Here is a 22,501-nt window from a genome sequence, read left to right as displayed (position 1 = left end):
ATCAAGGTGAAATGATTATTTCTTCACACTTAGGGAGAAGGAACATTTAACGTAGTGCACTTGTTTCTAGTCAGAATGTGAATGCAGAGTAGAGGGTGAGCCCTGGGAGGGAAGAAGGAAGCTTACTAAGTAAATGTATAGACTCACTGGATAGTCTTTACAACAAGAGAACAATTAAGCCTTCCAAACTGTAGAAACTGCTGCTCTAATATCTGACCCTTTCCTCTTGTCTGAAGCTGAATCTACCCAAACTGAAGACTTGTCTCCTACCTGGAAATAACACACAAAAACTAGAGATTCATGATATGAAGCCTTATGAACAGCCTTCTTCAAAGCAACATATCCAACTTCCTTCCCAAAATTTCTTTCATTCATGTTGTGTTTTTAGCACAGCTGTTATTAAGTACTTATTTATAGTCACTTTGTAGCAAACAGCACTCATTACAATGTACAATCTATATCAACGTACATCAGTTCAGATGCAGTGAATAAAACAATTAAATACATCAAAAGCTAAAGTAACAGGCATCACAACAAGAATAAAAGATTGGAAAGATAAAGCTCATTAAAACACAGCAAAGCAACAGAAATCTCTCTCTCTCTCTCTCTCTCTCTGGCTTTTCTTCGCGGGATTAAAAAGAGTGAAAGAATTTAGAAAGTTGCACTGCTTGCTGCCAACCAGATAAAGTAGGAGCCAGGTGGTCCTCGCTGAAGAAGGTATTCCATAACTGGGGGATTAATAATAAATAGGCCTTATTCTAATTAGCTACCTTCAGCATGAACATGTGGGACCACTTGGAGCAGAGTTTCTGCTATGATCTTGGCAGTCAGATAGGAAGATACAGGAAAAAGCACTCCTTTGGGGAGTGTGGATGTAACCTGCCAAACAGGTTAACGCCAGCTCAGTGAACTAGGACAAAACAGAGCCAATGTGGATGATCAAGTACTAGTATAATAGGATTGTAATGCCCACATGGAGTCAGTACCCCAGAGGCAGAAATCATGTGGCCCTTCAGATGTCATTGGCATGCAAACCCCAACAGCCCTAGCTAGCATCTCAAATGGTGAAGAATGCTGGGAATCATAGTCCAACACAGCTGGAGGGATGAATGATCCCTAGCCCTACAGCATCCATTCAGTACAGATTCAGTAAAGGATCCAATATACACAGAATCCAGTGTAAGGTGCTTCGAAAAATTACTTTTTGAATAATTTGCAACATCCCTCATCCAGCATGTCAAACGGAGATGCTATGAGCTGCAGTCCAAAAAAAAAAAAAAGTACAGTTTCCAAGCCTTGCCAATCAGTACAATTAGTAGTGCTGTGAAATTTTGTATAAGGTTCACATAAATCAAGAGATGAACTGAGAGAATCCTTTCCTTTGCTTACTTGCAAGTTTCTTGACCTTCTTATAGTTAATAATAACAACACATGAGAAAAAAATATTCAAGTTCCAAGATGCAATCTAATATTTCAGATTCAGAAGATAATGACAGAGATGCAATTGCTCTTCTTCCTTGATTTAAATCAGCTCATTTTTTTAGTAGCATGGATTTTCTACTCCTTGCTCAACATAACTGGAGTACTTGAATAACACTCCTTCAGTCATCACTAAATAAATACATTTCATAAGGATAGATGTGTTACCATCTTGGAGCAATATTCCGGCACTTTAAAAATTGGATAGACATATTGACTGGAAGACAAACTTTTGCTTTATACATGCCAAAAGATGTCTAGTATACTCAGCAGGACATTTTTAAACAAACAAACAAACATTCCATTTGAAGTTTAAGTTGTGGTCTTTCGTTTGCAGACCTTGCATCACAAACAAGAACTGCCCTCCTCCCATTGCTTGGCCCAATTAGGTATAAAGTGGAGGTGGGGGGAAATCATTTTAATTACTTTTAAGAAAGTAGGGTAGGGGAAGTTTGTGTGTGTGTGTTTGAGAGAGAGATTCACTGGAGTTCTTTAAAGCTCTGCCAGTCTAGTCACTGCCATTTTTTATTTCCCATAATTCTTTGCAGAAGGAAGTTGTGTAACAACATTTTATAGTGACATTTTAAGCAACAGGGAATTTAAAAAGCATCTGGTAGCCTGGGAAGGGCCTTCAAATCACTTCACCTTGAAAACCATGTAATCAGCTTTTGAAGATACCATTCAAGGAAAACTGAATGCAAGCTCTCATGGGTATTCAGAACTAGCTGCACATGTCCTTGGATCTTTGCTGGCTGGTTGGGTGACTCTTGGAGTTGCAGTGCAAAAAAAGAACTTTTCCAAGCACTGATCTGACACACACTATTATGAGTTAGTGCACACAGCTTTATGTGCATATATACACGCACTCTCCATCTTTAGTGTCTGCTTGGCACATCTGCCAGAGTATTCCTACATCAAGGAAAATTATGTTGATCTTTGACATAATATGAGATTCTTCTGATTTACCAACTACATAGATACAGTTGTAATAGAACACATAGTTTTGGTCGCCACTCTTTATTTAATAGACAACAGGTGATGATGTAAAGGCAATGTTAAAAGAGTTGAATTAGATAACATACAGTGCAAGACTGAAGAAATAAGACATATGAGTAAACACATGCCAGCATCTTTATATTTCTTCTCCCCCAAAATTATAGTTTCATCGTGCATAGTACATAGAAAAAATTCCCTGCATGCTGTGCTTATTAACTTGTGATTGCTTTGGTTGAGCAACTCTAATACAGGATTCAAGGACAGAAGGAGGGAAAGACGTTCTGCCACACCAGTAATATACTTTCTAAAGTTATACAGGCACCTTTAGGCAATACATTTTACCTGTAACATAAAATTTTGTAGGCAATGGAGGTGATAAAAATAATGCCTCCAACAAAGAAGAGCTATGTGGGTGCTCTCCAAACCATCACTGCAGTAATAGTTTTTGGGGAAAATGTTACAGAAAGATGTTAATGGCTTTGGGAAAAGACTGTGTGCTGGAAGGTATAGCATTTTTTAAAAGTCTCACCAAAGAGCAATTGAGCATATCACTATAATAGACAGAAGAATTCTGAATTCTATCCTGCTCCCACACTTTAGAACATAGTAAGAGTTGTTTGGCTTGATCCTTTAATCTCCCCCACTTTTCTCCTCCCTTTTATCATCTTTTAAGGAGCATGCTGGAGCCATGCTTGCCTACTGGTGTCTTATCTTAAGGGTCTATTGATCCATAAAATGACACAAGTCCTCTATATGGATCTCAGAGGCTTTGAGACATTATATTTTGTTATTAAGATTTCATGTGTAGTTCTTGAAACTTTGTTCTACATTGAACAAATTACTCTATTGATCTGAAGGTAATGGAAGAACAGCTTTCAGATATGCTGGCATTTCTATAACTTGAAAGTACTTAACCCCCTGGCCTTATTACAGATAGGGATGGATAGACAGGTCTATTTCTGATCTGTGTCAGTTTCACATCTTCATTTATAAGTCTTTTCTGTCTCATTACCACAGTCATATATTTATTAATATTGTTATCAGTATTTTATTTATAGCTCACCCTTTCCCCAGAACTGGAATTTAAGATGTCAAAAATATGGGCTCTAACTAAATCCTGGAGGGTCCATAATTACAGAGGTACAACCAAAGCAGGGTTCATACTTTGTCTTTAATATCATAGCTACTGGTCTGCTTTTTTTTTTTTTTTTTGGTACTCTTTATATCAATGCCCTTTTCATTTGATATTTCAACATACAGAGAACCCACTTATTAGGAGCACTGAAAAGACAACATGACTATATTGCTTAACATTTATTTTGAGTAATAAGCTTGCAGTTTCTCAAGTTCCAACAGAAGGCAACATTACAATCCCCTCATCTCTGAGTCACAGCACCACCAGGGACGTAGCCAGGATTTTAGGAAGGGGGGGTCCAGACTAAGTGACACCATTATAATGGGGCTTGGGCACGGCGGTGCAGCAGCACGCACCATTCATTTTTCTAATGGAAGGGGGGGTCCGGACCCCAAGATCCCCCCTTGGCTACATCCCTGGCACCAGCATCAGACTCATTAGCCCTACTAATCTGGCCAAAAAAGAGGGACTGAATGCACAGAGCAGGAAAAGGGGTTCATTGTAGCTCGCATGGGCCATAAACCAACACAAGGGCAACTTGGACATGTTTAGATGCTCTCTGTGCAATTGGCAGTTCTACTTTTTGTGCAGGTACAGATCATCCATTCAGAATCTAGAGCGAGAATGGGAAATGTTTGGGTTTACAGACACTGGGCCTCCTGGAAACCACTCCATCCCTGCAAACGTACCAACAAAAATTTAGATACATCCCCATCTACATCTGCTGTTGCAGATTGCTGGTGTGGAGTTAAGCCTTTAACATTTAGCATCCCTTCCCTCCAAACTTTACCAGTCCAGTGACAACAAGATGTTCTACACATGCAAGCCCTGTGGAGAAGAGCCAATGGACATGTGGACAACCCTTCCATACATGCTGTTGTGATAACGAGTCTTTCTGAAATGGCCAGCTACCTATGTGCACACCACACAGCAATATGTCATGGATGCCTGTCATAAAAATTACATCAGAAGTAGGTGTCATGTGAAAACCTTAATTCCATGCACAGTAATAATAACATATACCTGGCTGGCTACAGAGAGGCAACACACATACATCAAATTATATCAGTTGCCACAAGCTTGAGCAATGTGTGGATAGGCCCACATCAAGAGATTGTTTCAGTGATTTCATAAATGTTGCAGAGATATTTATAAATCAAGATTGGATGCACTTTCAGTATTCACAGAAAAACACAATTTCAACTCAAGACCAAGTTTTTCAATTATTGGAAGGAGAAAACAGCAGAAGACAGTCCAAACTGGAAAGTAAAAAAACAAACAGCTTCATTTATATACCGCTTCATACTGAACTAACAGTGTCTAAGTGGTTTACAACTGTAAGCTAATTGCCCCCAACAATCTCAGTACTCATTTTAGTGATCTCGGAAGGATGCAAGCCTAAGTGAAGCTTGAGCCCTTTCACTGGTATTGAACTCGCAACCTTATGGTTTTGAATGAGTGGCTGAAGTACAGGCATTTAACCACTGCGCAAAAAGGGCTCCTGCTCGTAAACATAGATCCAGTAAACAGAGATCCATAAAATCTAGTAAACATAGATCCAGGTGATCTATCCTAAACTGAGCAGCTTACATATGTGTTAACAAATCAGGAAACTTAACTGGATCTCCACTATATATAAAGTACAGTGCACTTTCATAAGATATGTACAATGTACGCATTCACTCATTATGTTCAGAGGTTTCCACTGTGCTGTGTTATTACCATCTGGATCAGCAGAAGGTAATGTGAGACAGGGAAAAAAGGCAGGCATTTTGTCACTTCTTTGTAGAAAACATTGTTTCACATTGCTCTCAGTGGAAATGTCTTCCACAGAATATGGTAAAAACAAATGTCTCTCTCTCTCTCTCTCTCTCTCTCTCTTTTTGGTGCATTTCAAATTCCTTCTTAGAATCATAGACCATTGAAGCAACCAGAGTAACTTCTCAAATCAGGCTACCAAATGCTGATCCAATTTCATCTTTCTCCTGATCCATCTGTTTATTTTTTTCTGTGTTAATCATAACTGGGAAATAATGCATTACAAGTAAAAATATTACTGTAACATGTTAATTTGGGGAGAAGGAATGAAAGGAAACAATGATGCGGGACAGACCATCCTAAAAGGACAGTCTCCTGGAGCCTAATTTTGGTCTGCAGGGAAGCCACAGCCTCCAAACTGCAGGACTTCCCCATGGACCAAAAAGAACCCGCAAAAAGCGGGTTCTTCTTGTGATGCCATTATGATGTCGCAGTGCGCTAATGGCGCACTCGCAATGTCATAATGGCGCTGGGACATGCGGATGCTATGCATCTGACACATAACAATGGCAGCGCCCATCTGTACAGGGCACCGCCATTTTGACACCCTCGTCACATGCGAGGGGCATCTAGAAGCGCCGCCCCTTGCACGTGACGAGGGCATCCTATCCCGTCCATCTGGACCAGGCCAATATTAATTTAAAAAGTAACGATGTTACTTCTTTTGTGTAATAATTGACTTCTGAGACCATACCTTGGGAGATAATTTGAGTTTTTCCCATTTTTTGTTGATTTCTTACTGGTTTAGTGAGGTATTTTTTTAAAAAGAACTAAACAGTAGCAAGTAACTAATGAACAACAAGCTACTTTTTAAAATACTCATTTAAACAAGTAACTTTCAAGCTCTGGGTATACCACTTAACATAAATTTTCACCTAATACAAATGCATTCAAAACATCTCAGCATATGAGTGTTCCATAATTCAAGACCATAACAATTGTTCAGTACATAATAGGATACCTTTCTACAAAAACATTGGGCAGTGTTGTACACTATACAAAGAAACCATAGTATGACACTCACCCTAAGTATAGTCACGAATGGGTTCAATTTCTCTTCAGAAACAATCCTGTTTTTAAGAAGAACCTTGTTGTTTCTGCACAATTGCCATAAACAGCTGTTTGCCACATGAAGACCTAGGTGTGTCACAGGAGCTGAAGGCAGCTTCTCAGCAATGTACAGAAAAGCAGGAAGAATAGACTCTTCAATCTAGGAGAGAGTGAAAAACAGGAGTTAAAAAAACTCAGAGACCAAGGGGTTGTTGTTAATTGTGCATAGCATTTTAGAGAATACAAAAGGATAGGTCTCCACCCCTAGGGAAACTAAGGCTGCATTCACACTGCAGAAATATCCAAGTTGACACCACTTTGACTGCCATGCTCACTGCTATGGGATCCTGGGATTTGTAGTTTGTTGTGACATCAGCATGCTCTGACAGAGAAGGCTAAATATTTCACACAACTACAAATCCCAGAATGCCATAGCATTGAGGCATTATTTTTGCCCTAGAAGAGAGGAGAAAATTAAACAGTGCTAGGTTGGGGGGACTGCTGTTATGTGTCTTCAAGTTGTTTCTAACTTATGATGACTTTAAGCCTAGGTGACCCTATCATAGGGGTTTTCTTAGCAAGATTTGCTCAGAGAGGGGTTTGCCATGGTCCTCTGACAATAAGAGAGTGTGATTTTGCCAACATCACCCATTGGGTTTCCATGGCTAGGCAGGGATTTGAACCTTGGTCTCCAGAGTCATAGTTCAATGCTCAAACCAATATGTCATGCTGATTCACTGGTTTAGGGAATATATGCCTATTTAATGGACATGGATCTAGGCTTACAGATGGAGTTGAAAATAGCTGAACTACATAGGAAACATACTGGGGGATCCCATTTGGTGTATAGCAACAGCCCAGAGCAGTATGAGAGCACAGCACATTGGGGTGGCTGTAGGGTTGAAGTTCAGTTGTTTTATATAGATGTAGTGGGAGAAACTAGGACAAACTCTGTTTATCTAAGCTGTAAAATCTAAAAGGGAGGGGGGAGAGTACAGTGCATCTTTCATATCCATGGAGGTTCAGTTCCAGCCTCCCCCCCCCCCTCCATGGATGGGGGAAAAACATGGGAACTCATGTCCATATTAGTCAGTGGGTGATGATGTGCACTTGTCTGTGTTGGCATGGCTGCATGCACATACCACCATTGAGTAATATGGGGTGTGGGAACTCCAATCCATGGGTGGCTAGCCCACTGATACAGCAGGCCCACTAAATGTTTCAGTAGTGGTGGAACCTTTCTCTCCTATATATTTCTGGCTAAGTCAGCTGGCTAGCTGCACTACATGCACAATATAAAAATTTGGAAAAATTTCTATTTTGGTTGCACCCCCCCCCCCCTCCCTGAATTCTCCAGACTCCATAGTCAAAAGTGAAAATGTCATCAGGTGAAGTTCATTCTGAGATGGAATTACTCAAACTTCACAAGACAGTCTAACCAACATTTGTTCCAACTACCATATGAAAAATGACTGGAAGAAACGGAATAAGCTGCTTTTGGAGACTGAAGAGCAAGAATGAAAACAACATTAATCTGGGCTGACCAGATTTCCACACGATCATTTTGAATAGTTTACAGACCTGGCATTCACAGAATGAAATTTGCGTTTGGCTTGCAATATCAAGAAAATGAGTTCCTTTTGACAAAGTGCACAGTGTACCCTATTATTGTGAGACTTCAGTGATGTATTTGAACAAGTGGGGGAGATGGTGCAACAGAATATCAGAAATGGATATTAAGGAGGAAAGCCCCCCTCCCAAGATATTTCACTACTATTTCAGTGGCTGATCTGGCAAGCTAATCCTAAACAAGTTCCTAACAAAGTAAGTCCTAAACAAAGGGCCTCAGCAGACAGGTAGGGAAAAACTGCTTGATCCTGCTTTTCGCCAAAGTAAGTTGAAACCTTGCTGCCTGCACAGCCCACTCCAAAGGTGGGCCAAATGCACATAGTCTGACCGCATGGTGTTGCTTCACACTGCATCACTTATTATTATTTTTTTTTGTTACCTCCCCACCATACATGCACACCATTACACAAATACACTGCTGGCAACCCCCAAGTACCTCCCACATCTGCCTGTTCAGGGCATTGGTGCATCAGTGTGCGAGTGATACATTGGCAGAGCACAATCATGGAGGCACCCCATACATGCCCTCTTCACCCAATGCCCCCCTGTTGGGCTATCTGGTTTGTGTATATTATTATTACATCCACTAGAGTTGTTGCACATTCATTTCTTTGTTTTACCATAGCCCCACACTCTCATCAGTGAAGATGTGCATCTTCCGCAGTAAGCTGAACTATCCTGGGTTCTGTTTGCTCTGGTTTTTAGCTCCAGAGTGCAGATTTGGTCCAGTTTCCTCCTCCTATGGATGTGTGCATAATCTAAATGTCCTACATTCAAACCACTTGATTTGGCCTGTCTGTTCAACTGCAAAGTCAGCTATCTCTATCTAGAGAAGTTTGGCTATCATTCTGCAAGATAATTCTGAATGAAACCCTTACATTTATGACAACAACAAAATGGGTTTAGGCAAAGCCTAGAGACACCTAAAAGCTACAGAGTTAGTTCTGTAGGATTTCTAATGGATAAGGGACACATCATAGTAAGTGAAACACAGGAAGCTGTCTCATACCATCAGATAATTGGTCCATCTAGCTCTGTATTTCAGCTGTCAAGTGCTCTCCAAGGATTCAGAAAGAGAATTTCCCCAGCCCTGGATGGAAATGTTATAGAATGGGCTGGATGTGAGACCCAATTTTGGATGAAAGGCAGGGTGTAAATAAAGGAACAGAACAGAATAGAATCTTTTGCAGGCAAACCATGTATTCAACCACTGAGTTGCAAACCTTCTTCCCCAATGACCTACAAAATCTCTTCCTCCTTCCCACAGTGGAAGCAGAATAAAGAATATATAGATTTGCCTAATTTAGACAATCTACACAGACTGCAGAATTCTGCTTTTTTGGTGCAGAGTTTTGATTTATCTCTCTTCAATTAGGATTCACCAACACCCATCAGTCTTCACTGTATTTGTTACTTCTGAGAAGTTAAAAACATTTGGGAACCATAACCCTTCTAATGACTGGGCAGAGTGAGACAAATGATGCTCATGGTATATGCCAGAGGATAGGGAATGACTGTACTGGGATCTGTTCATGTAATGAGAGGTTCTATTTACAATTATGTCCTTCACTTCCGGCTGCAATATTTCTTGGGGCAGCATTTCTGAAAACCACCAACAGCTCAAACCTACACAAGTTTCATTAAGTAAGTGAAACTTACTCTCAAGTGTATAAATGTAATCCTAGTTTGTGACAATCTTCTCCCTTCCAGCACAGAAAAGAACTATGGTACATGATGGCTGTTGAGATGTGGCATTAAAGACTGGCAAGACTGACCCCACATTGAAGTAAATTGGGGGGTGGCAGACATTGCCTGACAAGAACAAACACTATTTTGGTTTACAGATTGTAAATCACTTAGAGAGTTCACTATGAAGTGTTATAGAAATGTAAATGTTATTGCTGTTGCTATTTTGGCTCTTCCTCTAGCTAGTTATTCAACACTATTCATAGGGCCAGTATTCAGCTAGCCAAGCAATCAGGTATGTGAAACAGGAAGGAGGGGGACACCACCTCACACTTCACTTCAGGCAGCAGCATGGACTCCAGCCTTTCGCAGATGAAAACCAAGACACAAGTGGTCAAGCAACATCAGAGTGTAGTCAGGATGTCAAAAGTTATTAATGAGGAAGAACAGACAAGCTAAGAATTTGTTTTCACCTCAGCCTATTGGTGAAGGCAAGATTCTGCATTCTCCTCTCTTCTTTCCCCTAACTAACTGTGTACAAACTACTTTTGGATTTTGAACTCCATCTACAGCAATTAAAATGAGCTGAAGGCAAAGAGGGAAAGTAGGAAGAGGAAAGAGAAACTGGGACATTTTAAAACCATCTGAAAAAGTAGGACAACCTGATTAATTAAGACTGCCCCTGCCAAACTTGAACAGTTGGAAGGTATGCACCAGAATCTCCTAGACTGGTCCAGAAGGCCAGATGCAGATTACAGCAAAGGTTCATCACAGTTCCTATGGAAAACAGTTCGTTGCACAGAGAAGGAAGGAAAGACAGGGAGAGCCTCCTGGCTGTTCTTGTGCAGCATCCTTTTCATCACCACGTGCTTGGGTGACCAGCTCCAGCCTCTCTATCATTCTCTGACAATGAGCAGGATAAAGGCTGTGCAGTTTATCTAAGTAATTTGTAAAACAAGAGACAGCTGGATTAGAAAGGTGAAGCCCAACAAGCAAATGGAAAGAGAATTGTTCATGATGGAAAGGAAAGCACAAATGCATTTTTTTTCTTCTTTGAACTTCTAGGGAGGAGGGAGAAGAGCTCTCCCATAGAAAGAGAATTAAGGATGGCTGACAGCAAACGCAAAGGAAGAGAAAGGCAGCTAAAGGAAAAAAGCTAAGCATGGTTTGAAAACACAGAATGTCAAGGGCACATTTTGGAGCAAATTACTAAAGGCAAGCAAGAGGAAGAGAAGTTGATTAGCTATGTCTAAATAGTTCCCATGTCCAACCACACATTTTCAAAAGGGACTGGCAAGGATCAGTCTTGTATAAAGCCATGCCTTCTTATCTGGACCAAAAAGTCATGCAGAAAGTATTTTCACAAAGTGCCTTTTCAGTACAAAAATCAAACAGGGATGATCTTTTATTGGCAAAAATACAAGCATGAAAGTGATTAACAATTTTCATCTGTTGTGTTAGCCCTACACTTACCTATCTCTGTACTTACAGAGATCGTCCTAGTTGATTCCACAAGCATATATAGCAGGGGTGAGAATCATGTTGCTCTCCAAATGCTGTTGAACTACAAATCTCAGCAGTTCAACAACATGCTGACTGGGTATGCTGGGACTTGGAGACCATTAATATTTGCAGGGATGGATGATTCCCAGCCCTGATGTATTTCTTTTATTATGGCGCTCAGGGTGCTTTACATAAGGCTTACAGGGAATCCCTCATCTAGGCACCAGATCAGCTTAGCTTCAGCAAGGCTGATACATCACTGTCTTCAGATCACATCACAAATAATATCCTGACACAATACAATACCATGTGCTTTTGTCCAAGCAATGTCTCTGTGTACCATTAAGATCTTTTTTTAAAAAAAATGGAAAATTTTGATTTAAATTTATGTAACACACACACACACACACACACACACACAAGTTCCAACAAACACATCAACTAACATCTGGCTATAGATCTTCCAATTACATTTTTAGTGACATGATGTATATATTGTATCATAATGTATATTATCAGTGTATAAAATCATATAATGTTTCCAAATAAGCATTCCTTCATTCATTCATTCCACAATATTTAAATGACTTCCTAATTCCACCTGAGTTGTTTATAATACTTTTTGTATTGTCTGTATTCCTAGACTGCATGCAAGTTACTGACACTGAAACATATAAAACATATAAAAATAAAGGAGATTTACAGTCATGCCATTTTTCTTAATATTTTGAATATATTTTGTTCTTTCCAATATACTTTCTGCTTATGATTTGTGCAATCTGCTTTGAACATCTTGCTTTTTAGGTTTCTATTTCCCAATTATCCTCATAGTATTTTGTCAATTTGTTGCTAAGTTCATCCATGTACATGAATTTAAAATCCATTCCTCAATATTTGGTATTTCTTGATCTTTTCATCTTTTTGCATATATAATTCTAGTTGCCGTAACCATGTATTGTATAATTCTCCCAAATTTATTTTCTGTTTGGTTATCTAGTCCAATTAACATATTTAATAGATAAATATCTGGTAATAATGAAAAGTTAATCTTTAATGTTTCTGTTATTTTCTTATGTATGGCTTTCCAAAATTTTGTTCCATTAAGATCTTGATGTATGTGACTTGAAAGTTCTGCAAAATGTAAGTTAAGCTCTACTTCACTATAACCAGATGCAAATAACTACTATATATACTTATTTATAAGTCTATGCCCAAAAATCGACCCCCAAATCCCAGGTTGACTTATTTATGGGTCACTATGGAAACATGATAACAGCTCTTTCAGATTTTCCCATGTGGTGTGGAGAGGAGTTTAGCAAGAAAGAGCCAAGCAGAAAGAGTCCTGTTCGATTGATTGATATTGCTGTTTGTTTAAGAGTCTGTTTTCTGCCGGAGCATCTTGCTGAAATGAAAACTGAAATGATGAAGAAAAGCCTCAACGAGAGTCTTTCTTTCCATATGCACACAAGCACACACTGAAGTTTTACCCTCAATCTATCCATGGGTCATGGCAAAATCCATAATTTTGGCCTCAAAACCTGAAAGCAACTTATACATGAGGTCGACTTATAGTTAAGTATATAAGGTAATTGCTTGTAATTAACTAAAGCATAAGTATATCATATTATGGCTTTAACTTAACAAGTGATAACTTCACTCTTTTGGGCACATAATTAACTTTTCTTGTTACTTTTTTTTAAGTACAGGGGCGTATTCCCAATATACAATAGAGCATCAATGTTACATGGCTGAGGTGCTGGCATGTGTTGAGACTTGTACTTTAATTTAAAAAAGCATTTTAAAAACTAAGTAAAGGAACTAAAATGTAATTGAAATAGTAACTATATTTTAGAGGGAATCTCAGAATTATGAGTACAAATAATTCCTTTTTTGAAAGTAACCTTCTCAGCATAAGATTTCGTGGACAGTATGTTTGCTTTACCTCCCATTTTAATTTTGACCATAATGTGACTTTGCTTGATTTGCTGCAGCAGGGGCGGTAATCATGTGTACCTCCAAATGTTGTTACCCTGCTGTAGCCACCATAACCAGATGGTAGAACTGAAGGATCCTAGAAACTGCAGTCCAAAAACATTTGGAAGGCTGCATGACTCCTAAGCCCCATGCTAAATCATCGGAAGGTATTTTTTACTCTGCACCTTCCTGTGGCACACTGATCTGCTCTGCATCAGTTTGATAGCTGTATAGATTCTCCTGCTCTGGGGCAGGCAGCCTGACTTGATGGCCCTTGGTCTTCTTATTAAACTATGGCGGGATACAAACCGCCATAAAGTACGCGCTCCGCGCGTACTAGGGTTAGGAAGGGCCGTATTAGGGTTAGGAAGGTTCTTACCTTCCTGACAGCCCTTCCTCCCAGTACGCGCGGAGCGCGTACTTTTTTGCGGTGCCCATCCACATGGGCGCCGCCATGTTGACGTACTGGACGCTGTGCGTCCAGACGTGTCGCGGCGGAAGTGACGTCGCGAGGACGCACTCCACCCCTCGCAGCGCCACTTCCGCGTTCCAAAAAGGAGCGGCATTTCGCCGCTCCTTTTTTGCTGCGCAGGGAAGCCTCGCGGTCTGGCAGCTGGGGCTTCCCTACGCAGCGAATGGCGGCGGCGGGAAAACGGCCCCTTGAGGGCCGTTTGTATCCCGCCTATCATTTACTAAGTCTTGGACTAATTTGTAATGGTGGATCACAATGTCAACATTCATCAAAAGTATTGACACTTCCACCTGTACTGCAACAATTGCAAAATTTATTCCTGTATGTAGAGAGATCTTGTAGCACCTTTCAGACTAACTGAAAGAAAGAAGTCTACATCCTGAGATGCATTTGGTGGAGTAGAAACCAGGGACAAAGATATATATGCCATTGCTATGTGAAAATGTCAATTCAAATTCAAAGTCCTTTGTGTATGAAAATGAAGTAGCAAGTCTAGTTTTAACTATGGTAGTTAGTGAACAAAGGCATTGGGAACTATCCTTTGTGTATAGAAATAAAGTGGCAAGACCAGTTTGGTTTTGGAAACTAGCTTGTACATGGGAACTCAACATTGGGCAAACAGGCCAGTTCTTGCGCCAGAAGATAAATTGACATAAATCAGACATTTGGAATGGGAATACACAAAAAACGATGGCAGAACATTTTCAATCTCCCTGGGCATTCCATCTCAGACCTTAGAACAACAGTTCTTGAACAAAGAACTACAAAGGTAGATTGGAAAGAGAAACAGCAGAATTGGAATACATCCGTAAACTACAGTCCTTCAGGAATGGATTGAACAAAGATAATGGTTTCCTGGTTCAGCACTATCTTATTGTCAGGGGGGCATCCTGCACCTATTCTTCCCACCTATTCTCCCCCTTTTTTCACCCCAGGAAACTTAGCAGCACTTCTTATCCATCTCTCATTTCCCCACTTTTCTTCCTACCTCATAAAATTTAGAAGCAGTGTCTCAGAAAGCCATCTCCTGTTTTCCAGAGGAATTGAACCTGTTTCTACCTGAATCTGTACCTGATACCTCTAAAGGGGACCACTGGAGTTCCTATTTTCCCATGCCTGGTGCTCAGAAGCAAAAAGGGTAGAAGGAGTATGAAGTATTGTATAAGCAATAAACTGACAGAGATTTAATGAAAAGGTAGTATAGGATGTGGTGGCTTAGTGGTTAAGATGCCAAGATGGAAGATCAGAAGGTTGGCAGTTTGAGGCATGAGTGCTGCATGACGGGGTGAACTCCTGTCATTACTCCCAGCTTTTGTCAACCTAGCAGTTTGAAAGCATGCAACTGCAAGTAGATAAATAGGTACAACTTAAGTGGGACGATAACAGCGTTTGGTGCAGTCATGCTGGCCACATGACCACCAGAGCAGTCCTCGGACAACGCTGGATCTTTGGCTTAGAAATGGAGATGAGCACTGCCCATTTGGTTATGACTAGACATTCATATCAAAGGACTACCTTTATCTTTTTTTAACTTTTAGATAGTGAATAAGGCCTGAGGAAAGAGACAGGGAATAAGGTGCTGAATGGGCTATTGAAGAGAAGACTCATGAAGAATCTTTTCAAGGAAAAGCAGTGACTAGGGGAAATATATGGCATGGGGATTCTGGAAAAAGGACCTTCCCGCAGCTCCGCAGCAATTCCTAAATTGAGAAACAGTTGACATCTGCCTCAACTCTCCTACACTGGCAGTTTTTAAACAGGTTGGGTAGCCATTTGTTCGTGGAATGCTTTAGCTGTGGATCTCTGCATGGCGAGGGATGAACACATTATCCTTAGAGTTCCTTCCAACTGTATAATTCTACACTTCTGTGTCTGCCCATGACTCTTCCTCCTAATGATTGTTGTATTTTCCCATGATGCAGGGCATTTCTGAGGGCACCTCAATCAGGAAAGGAGTAAGGCAAGGTTGCGTGCTACCACCCTATTTAACCTGTATGCAGAAACTATTGTTCACAAAGCAGACTTAGGGCTCTTCCGTACGGGCAGAAAGTATGTGCACAGCACGTACTAGGGTTAGAAAGGGGCGTCCTTTCCAGACGCCCCTAACCCTAGTACGTGCCGAGCATGTACAAAATGGCGGCGCCCATTCTACATGGGTGCCACCATTTTGACGTAGTGGACGCTTAGCTTCCGCACGTCTTGGCACCATTATGATGCCACAAGAGCACCATTGGTGCCTTGCGGCATCATAAGGGTGCCGCAAGAAGAAGCTGCATTTTGCGGCTTCCTTTTTGTTGCGCGGAGGAGTCATGCGGCTTGGCTGCTGGGGCTCCTCCGCGCAGCAAATTATGGCGCCGGCAGACCACCCTTTTTGGGTGGTCTGTAAATTGCCCTAGACTCAGAGGCAGGAGGAGTAAAGATCAGGGGAAGGAACAGTAACAACCTAAGATATGCAGACAACACAGTACTCCTAGCAGAAATCATAAAGGACCTGAAACAATTACTGAAGATGGTTAAAGAGGAACCTTCTGTAGAAGGTTAAGGAAGAAAGTGCCAAGGTGGGCCTAATGCTTAACATTAATAAAGAAAAATAATGAACACATAAGAACTACAAGAATTCATCTTAGACAATGAAAAAATCAAAATAGTCAAAGAGTTCCCATACCTTGAATCAAATATAGTCAAGAAATCAGAAAAAGACTAAGAATTGGAAGCTATCAAAGAACTGGACCAGATCTTAAAGTACAAATATATAACTCTGAATCCTACAGTGAAGATAGCCCAAACCTTTGTGTTCCCTGTCACCATGTATCAATGTGAAATTTGGACAGTGAAAAAATCTGATTAATAAGAAAATCAACCCATCTGAGATGTGGTGCTGGAAAAGAGTGCTGAGGATACCGTGGACAGCCAAAAAGAGAAACAAATGGGTTCTTGATCATGTCAAGCCTTAACTCTCCTTAGAAGCCAAGGTGACAAAACTGAAGCTGTTGTACATTGGCCACATCATGAGAAGGCATGACTCACTAGAAAAGACAGTAATGCTGGGGAACATAGAAGGCAGCAGAAATATAGGAAGACTGCACGCCAGATGGTTAGACTCAATCATGGAAGCCACAGGCCTGAACCTGAGAAGAGCAGTTGAGGACAGGGAATCTTGGAAACATCTCATCCATAGGGTTGCCATGAGTTAAAGTCGACCCGAGAGCAATTAACAACAAGAACAACTCGTGCTGTAAAGATTGATCTTTTGAAGTGCCAAACTCATTCTTATTTTGTTAATTTTAATAGGAGATGGAGTTCAGCATGTTGCATACCAAGGGCCAAGTAAATCCATTATTCTTGCCAAGGCACCACTGTAATTTTCACATCCCAATTATTGTGAGCTCAAGGTCTCAGACCAAGTGCAGGGCTTCTTGTAAAATAAATCCAACATAAATTGCATTTGCATGTGCTTGGATCTTTACCTTTTAAGAACAAAGAAAGAAGCCAGCAGTTAATGACCCTTCATTTAAAGAGGTGAAAAGTATATTTATCTTAATGACATATGTTTCCAACATATTCCAAAAATTAATTTCAGATACAAAAGATAGAAAAGATAATACTTTTCAGTTCCATTACTCTTGCCAATCAAATGAGGACAAAATATGTTCAATTAATTGTTTAGTATGTTCATATTTTAATTTTAATTTTTTTTTAAACCATAACATTTGGGGTTATTTTTGTTTTGTTTTGTTTTTTTCCTTTGGGCAATGGAAGAGCATTGTCATCTGGAACCATCTGTACAATGGTCAGTTAGTGTTGGTGTGTGAAAGTAATAATTCTGCTTACTAAAAGTCAGTTCCTTGGGTGAGGAGATTCCTTCTTCCTGACCATTGTAAAGATCTCAAAAACTCGTATTCGTATGCAGCCCTTTGAACATATAGGGTAAGGGTAATGACCATTTATTATCACTCTATAAGCATCTGAAGTGGGTTTATGTCCATGAAAGGGCAAGCAAAAATATAATTCAGTTAGTCTTAAAGGTGCTGCTACATTCCTCCCCATTCCTTTTCAGGGTAAAAGACATCCAAAAGTAGTTTACCATGTTTCCTTCTGCACAGTACTAAGAGTGTTAGCTGTGTTGCGATGGCTGTTGCCTCTGAGGGATCTTCTGCCAATGTCATCCTTCACTACTGCTGCTTCCCAGTAGTTGTTTGGCACATCTAGTTTGGCTCCACAGCAGAAGCCTGTCTGACATGGAAGATCCTACCAACAGCACTTCTGCTGTCAGCATAGCCTCGTGCCTCACAGAAACATGAAATCCCATCCTCACAGACAGGTAGCACCATTGGTGAGCCAGTTATAACTAGTTACTTTTAAATTATATATGGTTGTTGAGACCTTCCACAGTCTCCTTGGCATCTATTGGAAAGGAAAGATGGTCTATCAGCATATTAATGAGATCCCGCCTCAAAACTCCAGGTGACTGCTCCCAGCAGCCTCATGTACATAGTAAAAAGTACTGCTGACAAAACAAGAGTCTCAAGGAACTCCACAGATTGAAAGCCAAGATCTTGTCTTCTAAGCATTGCCATGTGGGGACACTCAGCCAAATAGAACCATAGTTCTGCTGGATAGTCTCTCCAAATGCATTATCACCCCCCAAATCCCAAGAGGATACCATGGCTGATAGCACCAAAAGTTTCCAAAAGGCCCCAGAGAAACAATAGAAAGAGACAAAGTCATCCTCTTTCCTGTTCCCAGTTTGTAGAAATTAATAAGTAATTAACTGCTTCTCTTCAGGAACTGGACATGAACCCAATCTGGGCAGGATCCAGATAATCAGCCCCATTTAAGAAAATCTTGTCAAGAGAAAAAAGTGGGATCCTCACATGAGAAAAAGATGAGTCTGAGCTTTCTGTAGGACAGAGTACGCTATCTACTTTAAGAAAATGGAGGGAATTTTTCAATAAGGTGATATGGCCAATAAAGTGATATGGCCATCTGACTGGGGCAGGTACAGCTGTCTTTATAAAGGTCCTTGTTACTTCTAGAATAGGTCTAGTGGCAGATGTGACTGCCATCTTGTCACTGAAAAATAAAATGTCTCATAAAAGGTGTAGAGCTGCAACTAATTGAATTAATAAAACAGCCTAGGCACTCCAGCAATTGGTGACCTAGATTTTCCGTACAAGACTGGCAGGTAATGTCAACAGGGTCCATCAGCAAATCTGAATGCCGCACCTTGTGTCTGCAGTGCAAATTGCTTTTCTAATAGAGCATGGCACTGCCTGTGACAATTGCTAATCATCCAGATGGAGCTGGGCCATTTGCATGCTCAAAATGCTGAGGTTAGACAGGCAGCTCAGGGAAGGAGGAAGAGCTGGACTAGGAATCAGAAGCCAGCAAGCAGCTGTTCCGGGTGCTGGCTGTGGGTGCCTGCCATTATCTGGATGCTTTACCAGGCTGTTCGCTCCATCTGGTAAACCTGGCAAGTTTATCTTTGTACTTTCAAGTTTGTTCACATCAACTCTTCCATTTAAAACTAATGGGAGCACTGGGCTGAAACAAACACAATCTGTCCAACAAAAGAACTGGGAATGATGAATGAGTTCAGGGTGTTTGGAGGGGGGATATTTTTGCCCCAAGGCAACATGCGGATGGTTGCTATTTCCAGATGAAGCCCCCAAAAGGGATCATTACAATAATAAAAGCAAACTGTGAAAGCACAATTCTGCCTTGTGCTAATGGAAGGCTGTGGAACGTGAGGTCCTTCTGAACTTGTTGAACTGCAGCTCTCATCAGCCCTAGTCAGAATTGTTAGTCATGAGGAATTATAGGAGTTGTAGTCTAACAAAATCTATTTGGTACCCATTACATCCTTAATGAGAAAAACAAGATGTCACACCACTTGGGAAATCCCACTAAGGAAAAAAAAAGAGAATAAGGCCACAGTTTATTTATTTGCACTTTGGGAGATATTTCAAGACAAGTCATTGACACAAAAATGCACATGCCAAAAAAAAAAAAAAAAAAAAAAAAAAAAAATTGACAAAATGCACAATCATGATTGTGACAATCATTTTATGGTTGAGCAAACGACTAGTCATGGAAGATGTCCTAAAATTGTAACAGTGGTTTAAAAAACACAGAGAATCCCTTGGATTCTTGTAGTGTTGGTAGAAAACTGTAGAAATTCCTTGTTCTTGAATGCAGAGATGAAATGAGGAAAGCATTACACTCCTATGATGAAAAGGAAAAAAAGAGGTAACAAGGGAGAGAGATGCAATCATTTAACACACTTACATTCCTAGTGAAAGCCCCAAAAGGAATTTGTTACTGTTATAGATCTCCCAGTGATAAGTTACTTTTAGTAGTAGTTGTTCTAAAAATATATTTTTGAACAGAGTAGCACTATTTTCCACTTAAGGCAACACATGAACCATGTTTTGGTCCTCCTCCACTATTTAGAGAGGACATATCCACATAACTACAGTAACCTTTAAAAAATCACTCCACAAAGAATGAACCTAGTCCTCCTTAAATTACATTGCATAAAGAAAAATAGCTTCACTCTTTACAGTTGCATTAAGCTCCTTTGTTACTGGAAAAATGAAACTGATTACAAGACACTGTTTGTAACAAGATACTTCCAAGAGGGTGAGGAGAGGGACTGACTTTAAGAAACAGGTTAAACCCATACTTTAATCTTCTTTGTAACTTCTTCAAAGCAATACCATAGCATGAAAATTCTTTCCTGAAGACGCAGGATATTATATGCATTGGGAAAGATAACTACGCAAAAATTTTATGGTGAGTCAGTGCTGGCAACACAGTCAGCATCTGACTTAATTAGCTTCAGCATTCATGAGAAACACCTAGATGAAGTGCAGATTTTTCTTATGTCGAGCACAAAAATAGCAGCTGAAGTATTTTTTCACATAAGAACCTATACTGGCAAATACTGCAACAAATCCCAGTGTTCTTTCCTGCTTTATTTTGGTGATTCATATACATTTTGTGTATTTCAGAATATTTCGCTTAATTGTCAGTACAATCAGAGACTGTTTATACCAGCTCCCCAGTTCATTAATTTTAACCCAGTATAAAATCAGAACGAACACTTTTCAGTCAGACTGTATGCTTCCAAAGTATGGGGTAGCTGTACAAAGTCATGTATCTTTGCTTGATCCAGACATCTCAAGTGGATATAAGTCTGAAAAACCAAGGCAAAGTGTGGGGTGTACATCAAAGGGAAAAGTTGTAAGCATGCACAATTTGTGACACTGTACATCATATTGATCAGTAAGCACATCCATTAAGGTATCATCTTCTAATTTTGTGAGCCCACATGAGACAGTCTTAACCTATCTTAAACCAGAAGATTTTGTATGTATGGATAGACTGTATTAAGAAAGCTGTTCAAGACTTATTACAGTGGGCCCTTGGTTTCCGCTGGGCTTTGGTTCCAGAATCCTCCATGGATAACAAAATCTGTGGATACTCATGTCCCATTATATACAATGGCACAGTAAAATGGTGCCTTTTATATAAAATGGCAAAGTCCAGGTTTGCTTATTGGAATTTATATATTTTGGGGACTATTTTCAAGCCATGGATGCTTGAATCCATAAATTAAAAGATCTGTTGATAAGGAGGGCCAACTGTACATTGTTTTGTATCTACACTTCATTAAGAATAGTTCTCTCAATATATAAAATTTATAATTCCAATTGTAACTTATATCTCCGGGTCAGAAGGGCACTATGTATGCCAACATGCCAGCACCCCCCCCCCCCCCGGTGTTCTTCAGATATAAAACACATGGCTGGGCACAACAGGCATTGCAATCTAAGGATGCATCTACACTGTAGAAATAATGCAGTTTGACACAACTTCAATTGCCATGGCTCCAGCCTATAGATTTCTGGGTTTTGTAGTTCTATGAGGCATGAGCACTCTTTGGCAGAGAAGGCTAAAGAACTTGTAAAGCTACAAACCCCAGAACTCCAAAGGATGGAGCTACATCACTTAAGACGGTATCAAACTGCATTATTTCAACAGTATGGATGCACCTTTAGACTTTCAGAAAATACCAGATTGAGAACAATTGTCTTAGGGCCTCAACAGGCCATCTGGAAAATTCAGCTTCTGGGCAGCTTAGGGGTGTGGTGTTTTGATGATGCATGCTCCCAAGATGCCTGGAAGCCACTCTGGGGTGAAACAGCCAATCAGATGGCAGCAGCTTCAAGACACTCTGGGGGTGTTGGATTTTGACAACACATGCCCCCAGAGCACCCAGAAGCCACCCAAAAATGGCCCCAAAAGGAGCGGATCTTTTCCATTCCTATTTGGGCCAATGGTGGAGGGTGCCTTCAGGCCTTGAGGCATCTTCAGCAGAGGTGGCTTCAAGCTGCCCCTCTGTAGCCATTTGTTTCAGCCCATAGTCTTTTGGAAAAAAGTGCACTTTCTCTTCTTTTTGCTATCATATTAAAGTTTAGCATATTTTACCCATAAAAGATAGTAGGAAGCATACTCATCACTGATTTTCATTCCCAAGTGGCTAAACCTGAGCAGAAATCAGGACCAGATTGATTTATAGACAAATCATTACCTTAATTTCTTCCTTGTGTAATAGAAATACTTTCCACATATTCTGGGCCCATTCACTTTAAACTATTACATCAATATATTACAATTTAACTGCCAAGACAACACCCCATGGAATTCTGGGACTGGCAGTTTAGTGAGGGGCACATTTGACTCTTAGCAAGAGA

General features: G+C 40.3%; 1 protein-coding gene across 4 annotated transcripts in view; it reads right to left on the bottom strand.

The window, feature by feature from the left end:
• The window catches only part of LOC149315764 (disks large-associated protein 4-like), a 492,990-nt gene that overhangs the window by 374,768 nt on the left and 95,721 nt on the right, over nt 1-22,501 (bottom strand). For all 4 annotated transcript variants that reach the window (XM_089514039.1, XM_089514043.1, XM_089514040.1 and 1 more), the window contains exon 2: nt 6,453-6,638. The gene's annotated coding sequence lies outside the window, so the exon portion shown is untranslated. The remainder of the gene's footprint in view (nt 1-6,452; nt 6,639-22,501) is intronic.

The sequence above is a fragment of the Sceloporus occidentalis genome, unplaced genomic scaffold, assembly GCF_023333645.1.
Source record: "Sceloporus occidentalis isolate IW3139 unplaced genomic scaffold, rSceOcc1.0.p SCAF_3, whole genome shotgun sequence".
NCBI lineage: Eukaryota > Metazoa > Chordata > Lepidosauria > Squamata > Phrynosomatidae > Sceloporus > Sceloporus occidentalis.
This window is presented reverse-complemented; position numbering and strand designations above follow the sequence as displayed.